Genomic DNA, 16,529 nt, shown 5'->3' with positions numbered 1-16,529 from the left:
ACAGAGTGAGATCCCCATCTCAAAAAAAAAAAAAAAAAGTCACTTTGTTAAATTTGCTTGTTAAAAGTGAGAACTTGGCCAGGCACGGTGGCTCAAGCCTGTGATCCCATCACTTTGGGAGGCGGGCGGATCACGAAGTCAGGAGATCGAGACCATCCTGGCTAACACGGTGAAACCCCATCTCTACTAAAAATACCAAAAATTAGCTGGGCATGGTGGTGGGCGCCTGTAGTCCTAGCTACTCGGGAGGCTGAGGCAAGAGAATCACGTGAACCCGGGAGGCGGAGCTTGCAGTGAGCCGAGATCGCGCCACTGCACTCCAGTCTGGGCGACAGAGCAAGACTCAGTCTCAAAAAAAAAAAAAAGTCAGAACTTGGTTAAAGTGAAAGGCTCTTGGGATATTTGAAATATGGAATGGAACTGAAGTATTAACTAAATTGCAATTCTTGAACATTCTGGAAAATAGATGGTTAGGGGTCCACATTTGTTTCTGATTTGTGAGTTGAAGAAGACGACTATTTGAAAAGGTAATTCCTAAAAGATTCGCTAAATAACAATGGGAACTCTTCTGCTACCATTGGCTCAGAGCCTGCCTCAGTTGACAGATTAATGAATTGAAACTTTACAGCCCTGCTAATCAATGAACTGTAAAAACAAATCCTCTTCAAGAACAGAAGAGTATTAGCATGAATAGAATGGCCCTCTCAGTGAGAAAGAAAGCACTGAAATGAACTTTATATAAGAACAATCTTGATTCAGTCAAAAGTATGAACGTACTTTTACATTCTTACTGAAACTTACCTGCTGGCTTGGATGCTTTGTTGATATAAATAATACAATCTTTGTTAAATTAACAAAGGAAATGGGTCTAGAAATAAGTTCATATAGAAAGTTAATGTTTGGGATGAACATTGAATAGTGTTCCTGATTGGACAACTATACAAGATAATTTTACTAAAGCAGCTTTTTGGGGTATGTTTCTTTAATATTTTAACTTTAGAAGTACTTTTTTTTTTTTGAGACGGAGTTTCGCTCTTGTTGCCCAGGCTGGAGTGCAGTGGCTCGATCTTGGCTCACTGCAGCCTCTACCTCCTGGGTTAAAGCGATTCTCCTGCCTCAACCTCCCGAGTAGCTGGGATTACAGGCCTGAGCCACCGTGTCTGGCTAATTTTGTGTTTTTAGTAGAGACAGGATTTCTCCATGTTGGTCAGGCTGGTCTCCAACTCCTGACCTCTGGTGATCCGCCTGCCTCAGCCTCCCAAAATGGTGGGATTATAGGCGTGAGCCACTGTTCCTGACCCTTTTTTTTTTTCAAACCCTAGAGCAGAACATAAAGTCAAAACTGTCATTTTCACTGGAATTTCTTATTCCCACAGTTAGTCTCCAGGGTCAGTGTTAACAACTTGCTGTGTGACCCTTCGGTTGTAACATCTGAGAAGAGTTTAGTTGGACTGTGCCAGTTAGCTAGCTATAAAGCTGAGCAGGAATAGTGCCAGTCCACACAGGACTGCCCTCACTTGTGATACCAACTGCAAGTTGGCTTTTTTTTGCGGGGGGGTGCAGGTGGTGGTTCCCAAAACCATCCTTGGGTGGGGTCCGGGGAAGTACCAAAGGCACGATTGTCCTCTCCCTGTGGACTCAGAACACGTTACTTTTTTGGCATTGATGTGTGACAATATGCATGGAGTATTGCCAGCCTGGGAAGCTCACCTGAGCCTTGGTGGTCAGTTTTTATTGAGGCCCCATTATACAGGCATGATTGATTGATTGATTGATTGCCCACATGGTTGATCTTAGTTCCCAGATAGACTGATACCCTGTGACGAAGAGCTCCGCCCTCACCCTACATCATATTGTTAGCTGAGGACAAAGGCCAGGCCTCTTTTTGGGTAAGATTAAATAAGGTTAAGTTGTTTTTTGTTTATTTGTTTTGAGAGGGAAGTCTTGCTCTTTTGCCCAGACTGGAGTGCAGTGGCACAATCATGGCTCGCTACAGCCTTGATCTCCTGGGCTCAAGTGGTTCCTTCTGCCTCAGCCTCCCAGTTAACAGGGACCACAGGTGTACGCCACCATGCCTGGCTTATTTTTTGTAGAGATAGGGTCTCACTATGATACCCAGGCTGGTTTGAAACCCCTGGGCCCAAGCAATCCACCTGCCTCGGCCTCCCAGAGTGCTGGGATTACAGGCATGTTACACTGTGCCTGGCCTGGTTAAATTATTTACTACATATCCTACTTCTTTCCTGGTCCCTTCCTACTTGAAAATACTGTATACTGCTGTGCTTTGCCATTGACAAATGACTGTCCCTTCTAGAACATGGAGGAGACACACGCCACAGGGACAGCTCTCAACCTTAGTTCCCTTCTAACTAAAATGTCTTTGAATATCTATCCATCAGTCATTTTCTTCTGCTTTGCCTCTGAGGGGGAGACAGTCCCTCCTTCCTGATGTTAACTCTTGTGTCTGCTTTGGTCTGCTTGTTATGGGAATGTGAATTATCATTTACGATCTCTTGCCTTTTTGAGATGGAGTCTCGCTCTGTCGCCAGGCTGGAATGCAGTGGCACGATCTCAGTTCACTGCAACCTCTGCCTCCCAGGTTCAAGTGAGTCTCTTGCCTCAGCCTCCCGAGTAGCTGGGACTATAGGCGCACGCCACCACGCCCAGCTGATTTTTGTATTTTTAGTAAAGATGGGGTTTCACCACGTTGGCCAGGATGGTCTCGATCTCTTGACCTTGTGATCCGCCCGCCTCAGCCTCCCAAAGTGCTGGGATTACAGGCGTGAGCCGTTGCGCCCGGCCTATCTCTTGCCTTTTTGATTGTTTTTTCCATTTGCTGGTTTCTTTGCCTCTATTTACAAACATATCCTTGTCTTGGTAATCTTATTAGCCCTGTGCTTGCTACTGAGTTCCATTCCATTCCATTCTTTTGTTGTTGTTGTTGTTGTTTGTTGTTGTTTGTTTTTTTGAGATGGAGTATTGCTCTGTTGCCCAGGCCGGAGTGCAATGGCGTGGTCTTGGCTCACTGCAACCTCCGCCTCCCGGGTTCAAGTGATTCTCCTGCCTCAGCCTCCCGAGTAGCTGGGATTACAGGCACCTGCCATCATGCCTGGCTAATTTTTGTATTTTTGTAGAGACAGGTTTTTACCATGTTGGCCAGGCTGGTCCTGAACTCCTGACCTCAAGTGATCCACCTGCCTTGGCTTCCCAAAGTTCTGGGATTACAGGCGTGAGCCACCACACCCAGCCTCCATTCCATTCTTGAAAAACATTTCAGTAGAATCCTATTAATCCTCTAATCAAACCCAGACTCTCTATGGAGCCCATACAGTGCCTTATTTTGGTTCAGCATCTTATGGTTTTGAAAACACTGTGTTCTTCTACGGTGTCTTATAGGTAGTGGGTGCTTGAAAACTGTTTGGTGAATGAATAATTTGGCAAGGCAGAGAAAGAATTCTCATTGGAGGAAACAGGAGCAAAACCACAGAGCTATGAAAGGCGAGGTAAGGGGAATCCAAAGGAGCACCATATGGCAGAGAGTGGGGAATGTTGAGCTGGAAAGGTTGGGAGAGCCAGAAGGTTTTGCAACAGGTTGATTTTGTGACCTGTGCTGTGGTTTTGTTTTATTTAATTTATTATTATTACTATTTTTGAGACAGGGTCTTATTCTATCACCTAGGCTGGAGTGCAGTAGCATGATCTCAACTTACTGCAGCCTCAACCTCCTGGGCTGGAGCGATCCTCCCACCTTAGCCTTCTGAGTAGCTGGGGCTGGCTACAGGTGCATGCCACTACACCTGGCTCCTTTTTTTTTAAATTATAGAAATGGGGTCCCACCATGTTGCTCAGGCTGGTCTTGAACTCCTGAGATCAAATGATCTGCCCACCTCAGCCTCCTAAAGTGCCGGGATTACAGGTATACCGGTGCCACTGCACCTAGCCCTATATATTATTTTAAAATTATTTAATTTTATTTTTCAAGGAATTTTTATTTAGGTTTTTAATTTTTTTGAGACAGGGTCTCTCTCTGTTACTCAGGCTGGAGTACAGTGATGCAGTCATAGCTCACCGCAGTGTTGAACGCCTGGGCTCAAGTAATCCTCCTGCCTCAGCCTCTCGAGTAGCTGGGACTACAGCTGTGTACCACTGCGCCCAGCTAATTAAAAAATTTTTTTTGTAGAGACAGGGTCTTGCTATGTTGCCCAGGCTGGTCTTTTTAACTCACGTGTTCCTCCTGCTTTAGCCTCTCAAAGCACTGGGATTACAAGTGTGAGCCGCCACCCTTGGCCTGTGCTGTGATTTTGAACGGTGACTCCTGCAGCCATGTGGAGAGTCATTGGAATCTAGTGACCCTTGAAGTTAGCGTTCTGCAGAGGTACAGGCTAGAGATGAGGGCTGCCTAAACTTGGGTTGTGGGAAAGGTGAGAAGGATCAGAGCTGTAAGTGGGAAGTGTCGTCATACATGTAGGAATGGAGGAATTTTGTGTCCAGAGGCTAAAAGGTAGTGAATCAATCCTGGTTGCATGAGGAATGTCACTGATTTGGAAAAAGACGCGAGCTCTATGTTAAGCTGGTGGTTTGGTTCACCGGGAAACACTGCCGTTCATTTGCAGCACCGCGTGAGGAGGGGCAGTCAGCTAGAGAGGCTTCCAGTCTCATTGGAGACCAGCTTTTACAGTTCACTGAAATGTTTTGAATTCTTAGATTCCATATTTCCCACATTCAATTTATTCATTACAGAATGCACTTGCTAAAACTGAGTGCTCTGGAAGCCAGTGTATTTTAATGGAAGAACACGGGGTTTGGAGTCAAAACAGTTCTGACTCCACCCTAACTGGCTGTGGATCTGAGCAAGGCACTTAGCCTCTAAGACTCAGTTTTGTCATCCTGAAAATGAGCTCACGGTATGCCTGGCTTTTAGGGTGATGGTCACATGCGTAAACCTCCTGACACACAGAGTAGATGCTTAGTAAATAGCCTTTCTTCTCAGCTTCGAATGTTTTATGTTGTCATTAACTTGTAATTGAGAGCTAATGTATTATTAACATGTCATATTTTCTTAGTATTTTGAACTCTGGTTAATCTGGCATTATAAAAGCTCATTTTGTATTAAACAAGGAAACTCTAGGAAGATAGGGAAGGAGGTTGGGAATACCAGCCTGATTCAGGCTCTGCTATTCCCTGGGACAGGACGCTTAATGAGGTTTGGAACTCTAGAGTTCTTTTTATTTCTGGATTTAGATTTCTTGAGGGTTTAGTTACCATGCTGGGATTTTTAAAAATAGCTGCTCCATTTGACTGTCAAAGTTAGGTTGTGGCTCTCGTACAGGGATGAAAGGGGAACCTTTGGGGTACGAGTAAGCATTCCTTGGAGACCACCTCTTCTGGCCTGCGTGCTCTAGTGAGGTCCCGCACACATGTTTTCTGGACCTGAAGTTGTGACTTCCCTACAGGTGGGGTTTTTCTCTTCACCCTCTTCTCCCTCTTTCTCTGTAACCCTTGTGCATTTCTCTTCTACTCCTTTTCTGCCAGGCTCTTTGGGCCTCTGGCCCACTCCCCTGGCAGATCTTATCACACGCCCCTGTCATTTGCCTGTGGACTTCCTTTCTACTTTTTCTTGTCTCCCTCAAGCACCCTCCTTCCCTTACTTATTCACTCAACAAATGTTTGTGGAGTGCGTGGTGAACCCGGGAGTGCTGGGGATACTATGAGTAACATTCCATTGAGGTGATGGCAGAACAAGCAGCCAGGGAGAGGCTGCTAGGAAGGGAGGCCAGCAGGCTCCAGATGGAGGGGGGCTTTCTAGGCCATGGTGGTGGGGTGGAGTAGGGGGTGGGGTGGGACTTTATTCTCACTGAAAAGGCAGTGATTGCACGAGCTTAGGCAGGGGAGTGACATGATCTGATTTATGTCTGTAGAAGACCATGCTGGGTGCTGCATGGGGGACTGGACCGTTGGGTGAGCAGAGGCATGAGAGTAGAGAGAGGACTGGTTAGCAGGTGATCTGAGCACTCCCCAGGTGAGAGCTCATGGGACCTTGGTCTGGGCGGGTGAGGAGGTGGGAGAAGTGGTCGGATTTGGGGTAGGTTTAGAGGTGCACCCTATAGGACTTGCTGATCAGCTAGATGTGGAGAGGTAGGGAATGAGATACATGAAGGGCGGGGCCTTTTTTTTGGGTGTGGTGTGCTGTTTATTGAGATGGGAACGAGTGGGGTCGTGACTGACTGGAGGAGGTTCTGCTTTGACCCTCCTGCGCTGGAGTTGTTGAGTGGCCAGTTGGATAGACGCCCTTAGTGATGCATTGTCAGCCTGAGGTTTTCCAGATACCTTTTTTTGTTTAAACTTCGTGAAACTGAGGTTCCGCATGAGCTCCTTTGTGGATAGCATGTAGATGAAGGGAAGACTGAGGACTAAGCCCGGGTGCTCCTGGCGTTTACATGGGTGGAGGAGAAGTATCCAGTCAGAGACCGGGTGTGGCTAGGGGGAGGGAAGTCAGTGTTGTCCCCCAGGCCCCTCACTGCCCCTCACTCCTGAGACTGGCGTTCCGTCTCCCACTTCCACAGTTCATCGTGTGCTGTGTGTGTTCCCCCACTTTGCCACGTTTTTGATCTGCAGTGTTCTGATCCTACTGTAGAGTTATTATTTGAATATGAAATGCCCTTCTAGAAAGGTCAGGCGAGGTCGCTATTCGCTGTATGACTTATGTGACAGTATGTCATTGAGATTTGGCTTGAGTTGGGTTAATATTCTGGTGTGGATTTTTTTTTTCCTTAAAAGTAATATTCTGATCTTTGGATTCAGTAATTTGAGTAGAAAATCATGGTTTCTTAGAGCATCATTTCCTGTGGTAGGATTTGAAAGGACAAACTGAATATTTCATGATTGCCAGTTGATGGCAAGAGCGCTTAGGAGCACGATCGCCATCAGCTCACTGCAGCCGGTCAGCTGAGTGCTGCGCTCCTTTTGTGAGTTGAGTGAGGACGTGAGCTCCCTCTGTAGCCTTCCCCACCTTGACCCAGGTTCCCTGACTCATCCGGGCTGGTGACATACCTGGATGTGGCCCCCTGTTTGCACGGCCCATAGGAACCACTGCCTCCGGATCTTACAGCTCCCCCCTGGACCCAGCCTCAGTCCTGCCCCTCACTTCCTCTGAGTCTGTTTCTCAGGCTCCTCGGGCCCTCCGTGCCCTGAGTTTCAGTCACTTGGCTTACCAGGCCTCGCCTCCTGCCCCCTGGACTCTGAGGTTGGCCTCTCCCGCTTGCATCTTGGTCTTGCCTTTGTTACTCTGCTTTTCTAGCCCATCATCCTGGCTGATCTCCAGCCCTGGGTAAGTTTATGGTGCTGGGCTGGGCTTTTGGATAAAAGGACAAGCCGTTCCCATCCTCTATGAGACACTTAAGGTGTCAGCATTGTCTGGGCCCTGCAGGGTAATGGTTCAGGCCCCTCTTGACTGCCGCCTCTCCACCCCATTTCCATTTTGCGGTCTCCATAGGCCCTCCCAGCGCCGCAGCCCCGCTCCTTCTCTCTGCTGAGACACTCAGCACTCGTCTTCCTGAGTGTGAACTGCTTTCACTTCTCTTCATCCCCGGGTTTCCCCTTTCTTCCTCCAGGGAGGAAGGATCATTCCGCTTTGTGGACCATCCCCCTACTCCACCCACGCTTTCTCCTGTCAATAAAATTCACACTTGATTCAGATTTCTGCAGCTTTTCCTTCATGTCCTTTCTCTGTCCCAGGATCCCACCCAGGATCACACAGGACATGAGTGGGCACGTCTCTTTAGCCCCTCTTGGCTGTGGTGCTTTCTCAGGTGCTTTCTCAATCCTTGTTTGGATGATTGGCAGTTGTGAGCAGTGCTGTGGGTCAGGGATTTTTTTGTAGGATGCTCTTCTCTTGGGACTTGTTTGATATTTTCCTCACGACTAGATTTGGGTGATGCAGTTAGACTAAGGACCTGCTTGCCACAGCCTGTCAAGGCTGCATTCTGTCCACACGAACTCATTGCTATGGATGTGGCCTTGAACACCTGGCTGACTGAGTTGGTGTTTGCCAGGTTTCTCCTCAGTAAAGTTATTTTCCTCCTTTCCGTACTCCACTCATTAGAAACTGTCCCTGTGAACGGCCATACTTGAGGGGTGGGGAGCAGCGTCTTCCCTGCTGGAGGAGGAGGAGCCGCCGGCATTCCTCGGACTCGTGGCGCCGGGTATTTGTCTATTTTCTGTTTATTCAGCCACTGCTTTATATCAGTCTGGACTCGTGCATGTTTACTTGATGCTTTGGGTTATAAAGCAATACTATTTTATTTTCCTGGAAAAAGCTTTGGCCATTGGGAGCTCTTTCACTTGGTTCCTATATCCCTTTCATGAGCCCACCTGTCCCCATGATTGTGTGTGTGTATTGTGAACACTTCATTATTCTCTGGCAATACAAGATGCTCCAGGCTCATCTTGTGTATATATATATATATATATATTTTGCCTCGGTCCTGGTTCCTTTTATTTATTAGAGAATGGTATTAAAAACCAAGATCTGTGGTGGCTCACACCTATAATCCCAGCACTTTGGCTGACATCGGAAGATCGCTTGAGCCCAGGAGTTCAAGACCAGCCTGGGCAACATAGCAAGATCCCATCTTGAATATTAAACAACAACAACAACAAACCAAGATCTGGGAATTAGGTGTGCTGGTGGCTGTTGGTGTGTTGCTTCTAGGCCGTCTCAGCTGACAGAGCAAGTAAATATATGTGTGGATGCTAACCCATGTGTGTATACATATCTGTAGATATTTCCATATGCAACTGCTTGTATCTTTCTTAAACCAAAAACGTAGGTCATTCTAGCTTCCTCCTCTTGCTTACCTGGAAACTTCCACCCCAACAGTGAGAAGCCTGGCTCTTGCCATCCATTTACTTAATTTTTTTCTTTTTTTTTTGAGACAAGGTCTTGCTCTGTTGCCCAGGCTGGAGTGCAGTGGCGTGATCTTGGCCCACTGCAACCTCAGCCTCCAGGGTTCAAGTGATTTTCCTGCCTCAGCCTCCCAAGTAGCTAGGATTACAGGTACTGGCCACCATGCCTGGCTAATTTTTGTATTTTTAGTAGAGACGGGGTTTTGCCGTGTTGGCCAGGCTGGTCTTGAACTCCTGACCTCAAGTGATCCACCCACCTTGGCCTCCCACAGTGCTGGGATTACAGGTGTGAGCCACTGCGCCCAGCCCCAGTTATCTTTTAAACCATCTGGTTTACCTAAGGTCTGGTGCCTCCCATTTGAGCAGAGTGAAGTCCAGAGTTCCAGGTTTCTTAGCATGGCATTCAGGCTGTGGTTCCAGTGGACCTCAGGCTTGTCCTTCTGGTCACATTCCCCTCTGGAATGCTGAATTCCCTTCTGCCTCTGCGCTGTCTCACATGATTGTCCTCTCTTGTCCATATCTTGCTGGTCTGTTGGGGCCCACCCATGCTGTCTGTTGTCTTTATTGACACTTCCTCTGATTCCTCCAGAAGTAGCTGTTTTCGTTTCTCTCCCTGATCACACTTTGCTGCTAACTCGGGGAAAGCACTTTGCACATTGGATTCCCACCCCGCTGCTGTGTGCGCTGTGCTCCTGTGCTTCAGGCTGTCTTTGGCTGCACGTCCTTGAGGCCTTGCACAGAATATGTGCTTGGATGTCCACCCCCCAACTCCCCAGCCCGATGTGTGAATTGAGTAGACTGTTCATGGCAGGGGTTGAGTTTGTTTTGTATGCTTCTGTCCTAAAACAGGTTTGCTTAATTCCGTTTTTTATGGGGCTGAAGTGGGTGTATGAACAGTAAAGCAATGACAAGCTTAAATAGTATTTTAATATAAACATGGATACCAGACTCTAGGGTGGACATTCTTAGCAGTGCAGTGGTAAAAATAATTATGTCTTGGTTCTTTTCTGTAGTCACTGATCACCAGAGAATACTGGTATCTTTTGTTTACTTGTTTTCAGTGTGTTCCTGAGAAATACATTTTCTGTTTATAGCCAAGGAAAAAAGTAAGGGTGAAGAGCTTAAGAAACTTGCTTGAAGTTACAGATACAAGTAAATCCAAGAGAGGGTCTGGACTCAGGAACGCAGGTTATCCAGGAAGAAAAGTGACTCTGCTCGCTGGGACTTGCCTTGTGCCGCACCCTTGCACTGTCACACCGGCCGTACATACCTGTGCTGGGTATTTTTTCTCCTGCTCGTGTTTTTAATTGAGGCATGATTAATGTACAGTGAAATGCACAATTTTATTTTATTTTATTTTAGAGGCAGGGTCTTGATCTGTTGCCCAGGCTGGAGTGCAGGGGCACAAACACGGCTCACTGCAGCCTCGACCTCCGAGACTGAAGCGATCCTACTGCCTCAGCCTCCTGAGCAGCTGGGAGTACAGGCCCCGCCCGGCCAATTTAAAAAAAAAATTTTTTGTAGAGACAGGGTCTTGCCATGTTGCCCAGATTAGTCTTGAACTCTTGGGCTTAAGTGATCCTGCCTTGGACTCCCAAAGCACTGGGATTATAGCTATGAGCCACTGTGCCCGGCCCCACAATTTAAAGTGTATAGTCTATTGGGTTTTTTTTAAACAGCAAATTGTATTTTGTTTTGACAAACGCATATGCCTGTGTCACCCACTTCCCTCTCAAGATACAGGCATGTCTGTCAACTTACAGTGTTACCTTGGTCCTCTCCACAGTCACGTCTACTTGGGCTCAAATCCTTATTCTGATTTCTTTCTAAATAAATGAGGTTGCCTCATTTAGAATATCATACACATGGAATCACACTGTATATATTCTTCCGTGTCTGGCTTCTTTCACTTAGCATAATATTTTTGAGATTTAGCCATATTGCTTGTATCAGTAATATTTTCCTGCTTTTTTGCTCAGAAGTATGCCATTATGTGAATACACCAGTGTTTGTTATCTGTTTCCTGTTGATGGGTTTGGGTTGTTTCCAGTTTGGGGGTATTATGAACAAAGCTGCTGTGAATAGTATCGGACAAGTTTTTGTGTTCATATTCATATTTATTTTTCTTGGGTAAATACCTGGAAGTGGAATCTCTGAGTCACAGGGTAGGTATTTAACTTTGAGAAAGTGCCAGACTGCTTTCCAAAGTGGTTACTTTTTTAAATTTATAAAATTAATTGGAGATTTGATCTCATTGTAGAAAATCTGGTGTAGACCTGATGCTTGCGATTCACAGTCCTGAATTTTGCAAACCAGTTTCCGATTTTAAGACATTGCTAAGATAAGCTCATTGGAAAACAGTTCAAAATATTACTAAGCATTTCAAGTTTCTGGCTGGTGCATAGATATTTGAATAAAGTTACTATATATAAATACTGCATTTAGGCTGGGCACAGTGGCTCACGCCTCTAATCCCAGCACTTTGGGAGGCTGAGGTGGGCGGATCACCTGAGGTCAGGAGTTCGAGACCGGCCTGGCTAACATGGTGAAACCCCATTTCTACTAAAAATACAAAAAATTAGCTGGGAGTGGTGGCATGCGCCTGTAATCCCAGCTACTCGGGAGGCTGAGGCAAGAGAATTGCTTGAACCTCGGAGGCGGAAGTTGCGGTGAGCAGAGATCGCACCACTGCACTCCAGCCTGGGCAAAGGAGTGAGACTCCATCTCAAAAAAAAAGGGGTTCAGAAGGGATTGAGAGCTGGAGCTCTGTTGGGGAACCAGTGCTGTGTCAGTGTTTGTCTAGGGCCTGGGCAGAAGCTTGAGGGAGAAGCGACCCCTGAGGGATCTTGCAGTCGGTGTGATGGGCACAGGGACCTCCACAGAGTGGGCCCAGGTGGAGACGTGGCACACTGGGGCGGGAGACAGCGAGCCATCTTGGGTTATTGGGACCACCCCAGAATATGTTTTCAGAAACTAGTCAGGGCTCTTGGTTTCAGACAACAGACAGCAGCTGGGGGTTGACTCAGGCAGAAAAAGCACTGTCGTGGAAGCATCTCAGCTACAGATGGAGGGGAGGAGCCAGGCAGCCGGCGCCGAAGCCAGAGCCGAAACCTACCACAAGGAGATCTGCTTGCGCCCTTTTCTCCCGGGGACCCCTTTGCTCAACCTCTGTTGTTTGGAAGGTGGACCTCCTGACCCGATCTTCTAATGCTTTTTTTTTTTTTGAGACAGAGTCTTGCTCTGTCACCCAGGCTGGAGTGCAGTGGTGCGATCTCGGCTCACTGCAAGCTTCGCCTCCCGGGTTCGCGCGGTTCTCCTGTCTCAGCCTCGCGAGTAGCTGGGACTACAGGCGCCCGCCACCACGCCTGGCTAATTTTTTTTTTTTTTTTTTTTTTGGTAGAGATGGGGTTTCACCATGTTAGCCAGGTTGGTCTCGATCTCCTGACCTCGTGATCCGCCTGCCTCAGCCTCCTAGAGTGCTGGGATTACAGACCCGATCTTCTAATTTTATTTTACATTCTCTCCTCAGTGTTCTCTCTCTGTCTTCTAGTTCCCCTCTCTGGGACATTTCTACTCTTTTTTTTTTTTTTTTTTTTTGAGACGGAGTCTCACTCTGTCGCCCAGGCTGGATGGAGTGCAGTGGCGCCTTCTCGGCTCACTGCAAGCTCCGCGTCCCGGGTTCACGCCATTCTCCTGCCTCAGCCTCCCAAGTAGCTGGGACTACAGGCGCCCGCCACCACGCCCGGCTAATTTTTGTATTTTTAGTAGAGACGGGGTTTCACTGTTTTAGCCAGGATGGTCTCGATCTCCTGACCTTGTGATCCGCCTGCCTCGGCCTCCCAAAGTGCTGGGATTACAGGCGTGAGCCACTGCGCCTGGCCCATTTCTACTCTTTCGTCCAATTCTGTTTAAGAAAATTTAGAGGCCGGGCACGCTGGCTCACGCCTGTAATCCCAGCACTTTGGGAGGCCAAGGCGGGCAGATCACGAGGTCAGGAGATCGAGACCATCCTGGATAACACGGTGAAACCCTGTCTCTACTAAAAATATTAAAAAATAGCCAGGTGTGGTTGCAGGCACCTGTAGTCCCAGCTACTTGGGAGGCTGAGGCGGGAGAATGGCATGAACCCAGGAGGCGGAGTTTGCAGTGAGCCGAGATCGTGCCACTGCACTCCAGCCTGGGTAACAGAGTGAGACTCCGTCTCAAAAAAAAAAAAAAAAGAAAAAAAAAAGAAAATTTAGAATCTATAGACTGTTGTATTTTCGTTGTAGAATAACCAGGAAGTTCTTAAACTGTTCCTCTTTTTGTTTCACAGAACCAATCTCTTCTCTTATTTTGAAGAATGTGAATTTTACCTATGCCTGTTGACGTTTTCTTCTCTGTGCATTGTGCGTGTTCTGGACTCTTACCCTTCATTTCTGTTTTGTGCTCTTTCATGAATCGTGTTTGGATTTAATTTTTTTTTTTTTTTTTGAGACAGAGTCTCGCTCTGTCGCCCAGGCTAGAGTGCAGTGGTGGTGGTGCCATCTTGGCTTACTGCAACCTCCGCCTCGTGTGTTCAAGCAGTTCTCTGCCACAGCCTCCCGAGTAGCTGGGATTACAAGCGCCCACGACCACTCCCAGCTAATTTTTGTATTTTTAGTAGAGACAGGGTTTCACCATCTTGGCCAGGCTGGTCTTGAACTTCTGACCTCGTGATCCACCCGCCTCAGCCTCCCAAAGTACTGGGATTACAGGCGTGAGCCACCGTGCCTGGCCTGGACTTTCTTTTTTTATAATGGAGCTACGACAAGCACTTGGAACCTCTCTGTCCGTGGCGGGGGTTTCCCTGTGGCCCTCGACTTAGGGAGGTCTGACAGTGAATCTGACCTTCTTGTTGGGTTTTCCCTACATCACAGAGTCTTTAGACCTTTTTCTTGGGTCATATTAGTGCTGGAGAGGATTCCTCGACCCTCCCACCTGTCGGGGTTCGGGGAGCCACGTGGGAGATGCGTGCCAGGAGTCTCTGCTCTCATTGAGTGGCCTTCACCGGGTTCCACTGTCTTCCTTCACCTCCTCGCCCCTCCCACAGCAGGGCCTGCCGTTCTAGTCCACCCCTCCTGCCTCACAGGCTCTGTCTGTCTGTTCTGTGATTCCTTTAATGTGACCAGTAAATCAGCTTATCGACGATAGAAGTGCAGGCTAGCCAGATTTGGTCTGCCCTAGGGGATTTTTCTGGAGGGATTTTAGCTTATAGATCTGTATTTAACACTGGGACTAAAAGAGCAGGAGGGTAAATGGAAATATTTAAAATAAATTACTTGATTTCCAGGATTGTGAATTTACCTAGTAATCAAAACTTAGAAGAGCAATGATTTCATACTTAAGGATGGTTCTGAGTGACAGAACTTGATGCGTCAAATGTTACGTTGCTTATATATGCTCCAGAAATTAATCATACCCTAAGAAATATGACACACGTCTGTCATAAATCACTTTTTCTGATCAGATTTTATTATCTTTCAGATCCGATCACATAGGACAGTATGCACCTTAAGATCCTGAAGAAACGGCACAAAATGTTCAAGTGATGTTTAGAAATAATTTGTGAGGTAAGAGTGTGATTATTTAGGGTCTAATCACTGTTTCCTTTCTCACAGCTGACACTAGCTTGTATATTACTAAAAAGGTAACCTGTGCGTGTGGCAAAGCAGAGGCGTGGTGCGAAGCTGACAGGCACACCTTCCTTTTCACCCGCTGCCTTCCAGTCCTAAAAGGAGGGTGTATCTATCTGTGGGGGGGACTCCATGAATTGAATTGATGAGTTCTTGGCAAGTATCACAAGATGAGGGGAATACCCCGCTTTCCACCTGAAATGGAAAGTGGTTTGTTTTTTTTGTCTTTTTTTTTTTTTTGAGACGGAGTCTCACTCTGTTGCCTAGGCTAGAGTGCAGTGGCGTGATCTTGGCTGTCTGCGACCTCTGTCTCCCAGGTTCAAGCGATTCTTCTGCCTCAGCCTCCCTAGTAGCTGGGATTACAGGCACCCGCCATCATGCCCGGCTAATGTTTGTATTTTTGGTAGAGACGGGGTTTCACCATGTTGGCCAGGCTGGTCTTGAACTCCTGACCACAAGTGATCCACCCGCCTTGGCCTCCCAAAGTGCTGGATTACAGGCGTGAGCCACTGTGCCCGGCCTGAAACGGAAAGTTTTTGCTTGTGTGGTTGTCCTTTTAAATATGGAGATCTGTAGTGTTGCTTTTGGTGTTCTGGGAAACAGGGCTTTATTTAACGTGCCGAGAAAGAGCTTAGGTTCAGGAGTGTTGAGGAAATCCCATTAAATCGGCCATTAGGGTTGAAGAGTGATGCTGGGATATCTGCGTGAGAGTGCCCAGTGTTTTCACGGTTCCCTCAGAAACTGTCTTGAGTATGAAGTCAACGGTGGTTTTGGAATTCAGGGCAGAATAAGGCTGTGCCCTTACTCCTAAGGGATGTGTGCATTTTAATACCGCATCTCAAAAGGCCGTGCTGTTTGCTTTTAGATTAGGTTCCATGTAAAGGAATGGTTTCTTCATTTCTTCCCCTCCCTTCCTGTTGCGTTACTCAAGTGTAAATACAGTGACTCAGAGACACGAGTGCACTGTGTTACTGAGAGCTGTATTTGTCCAGCCTAACCTTGCTATATTCGTTTGTTGCTTTCTTGAAAATAAAGCGATTTTTGGATCTCATGTTATTTTCCTGTTGACTTCTAATGGATCTTACAGACATGGCACTAAAGCCCTCAAGTGTTATATATGTCACCCTAATATGTGCTTATAGGAACATGCTGCCATGGCCAGTGTTTGGTGTCTGTGGGCGCTCTCTTTACACAGCCGTGCCTGCCATCCGCACCCCCAGGTCAGGCATGGAGCCACAGCAGCATCCTGCACTCTGTGGAGGTCTCACCAGGACCTGAACCAGGAAGGCGGAGCTGAGCTGGCTCAGGTGTCACATGTGTGCCTTTAGAAGACTTTCAAGAGGCCCTGCTTTCTGGAGAGAGTTCAGACTGCCCAAACATTGTGCTCTGACAAAAGTATAGCTTGTTTTACTGCCCGGCAAGCACCCTTCCTTTTCTCATGGAACGTGTCCTATTAGAGAAGTCACCATAAAGCAAAATGGTTCTGCTCAGAGGAATTTTTCAGCTTACGGCCTTGATGTACCTGGGCCCACAGATACGATTCACCAAGAAACTTAGATGGAAGTCAGCAGGAGGTGATTGGAATCTGAGAGAGGGACTGCTTGCTTTTTGTTGCATCTGCCTTTTAGCAAACATGCCCTTGCTGTGCGCCAGACAGCATGCAAGGCACGAGGGGGACAGAGCAGGAGGAGACCCAGACCCTCCTGGAGGGGCTGACATCGGGTGGGGAGGTGGGACCTGCAAGAGCTCTCAGGTAGCAAGTGGTAAGTACCTGGGAGGGAGAGCTGATGAGTGTGCCCAGGGCAGAGAAACTTCCAGGTACTTCTCAGCCCCCTGACAGTCAGGCTTTACTAGTGGTGCAGGCAGAAGCAGTTTCAGCCTTCATCTCCAGATAGTCACATCTGATGTCTAGAGACCTCTTCACAAAGTGCTTCTCAGAAGAAAGAGAACTCCCTTTTCAGGGTGGCTTGC

General features: G+C 47.3%; 1 protein-coding gene across 4 annotated transcripts in view; it reads left to right on the top strand.

The window, feature by feature from the left end:
* The window catches only part of ZDHHC7 (zinc finger DHHC-type palmitoyltransferase 7), a 37,599-nt gene that overhangs the window by 1,505 nt on the left and 19,565 nt on the right, over nucleotides 1-16,529 (top strand). For 3 of the 4 annotated variants that reach the window (XM_054452683.2, XM_054452686.2, XM_063654158.1), the window contains exon 2: nucleotides 14,410-14,495. The gene's annotated coding sequence lies outside the window, so the exon portion shown is untranslated. Of the gene's footprint in view, nucleotides 1-3,396; nucleotides 3,504-14,409; nucleotides 14,496-16,529 lie in introns of all 4 variants that reach the window. The other variant, XM_063654157.1, reaches the window with a different exon arrangement.

Source organism: Pongo pygmaeus, chromosome 18 (genome assembly GCF_028885625.2).
Source record: "Pongo pygmaeus isolate AG05252 chromosome 18, NHGRI_mPonPyg2-v2.0_pri, whole genome shotgun sequence".
Classification (NCBI taxonomy): domain Eukaryota; kingdom Metazoa; phylum Chordata; class Mammalia; order Primates; family Hominidae; genus Pongo; species Pongo pygmaeus.
This window is presented reverse-complemented; position numbering and strand designations above follow the sequence as displayed.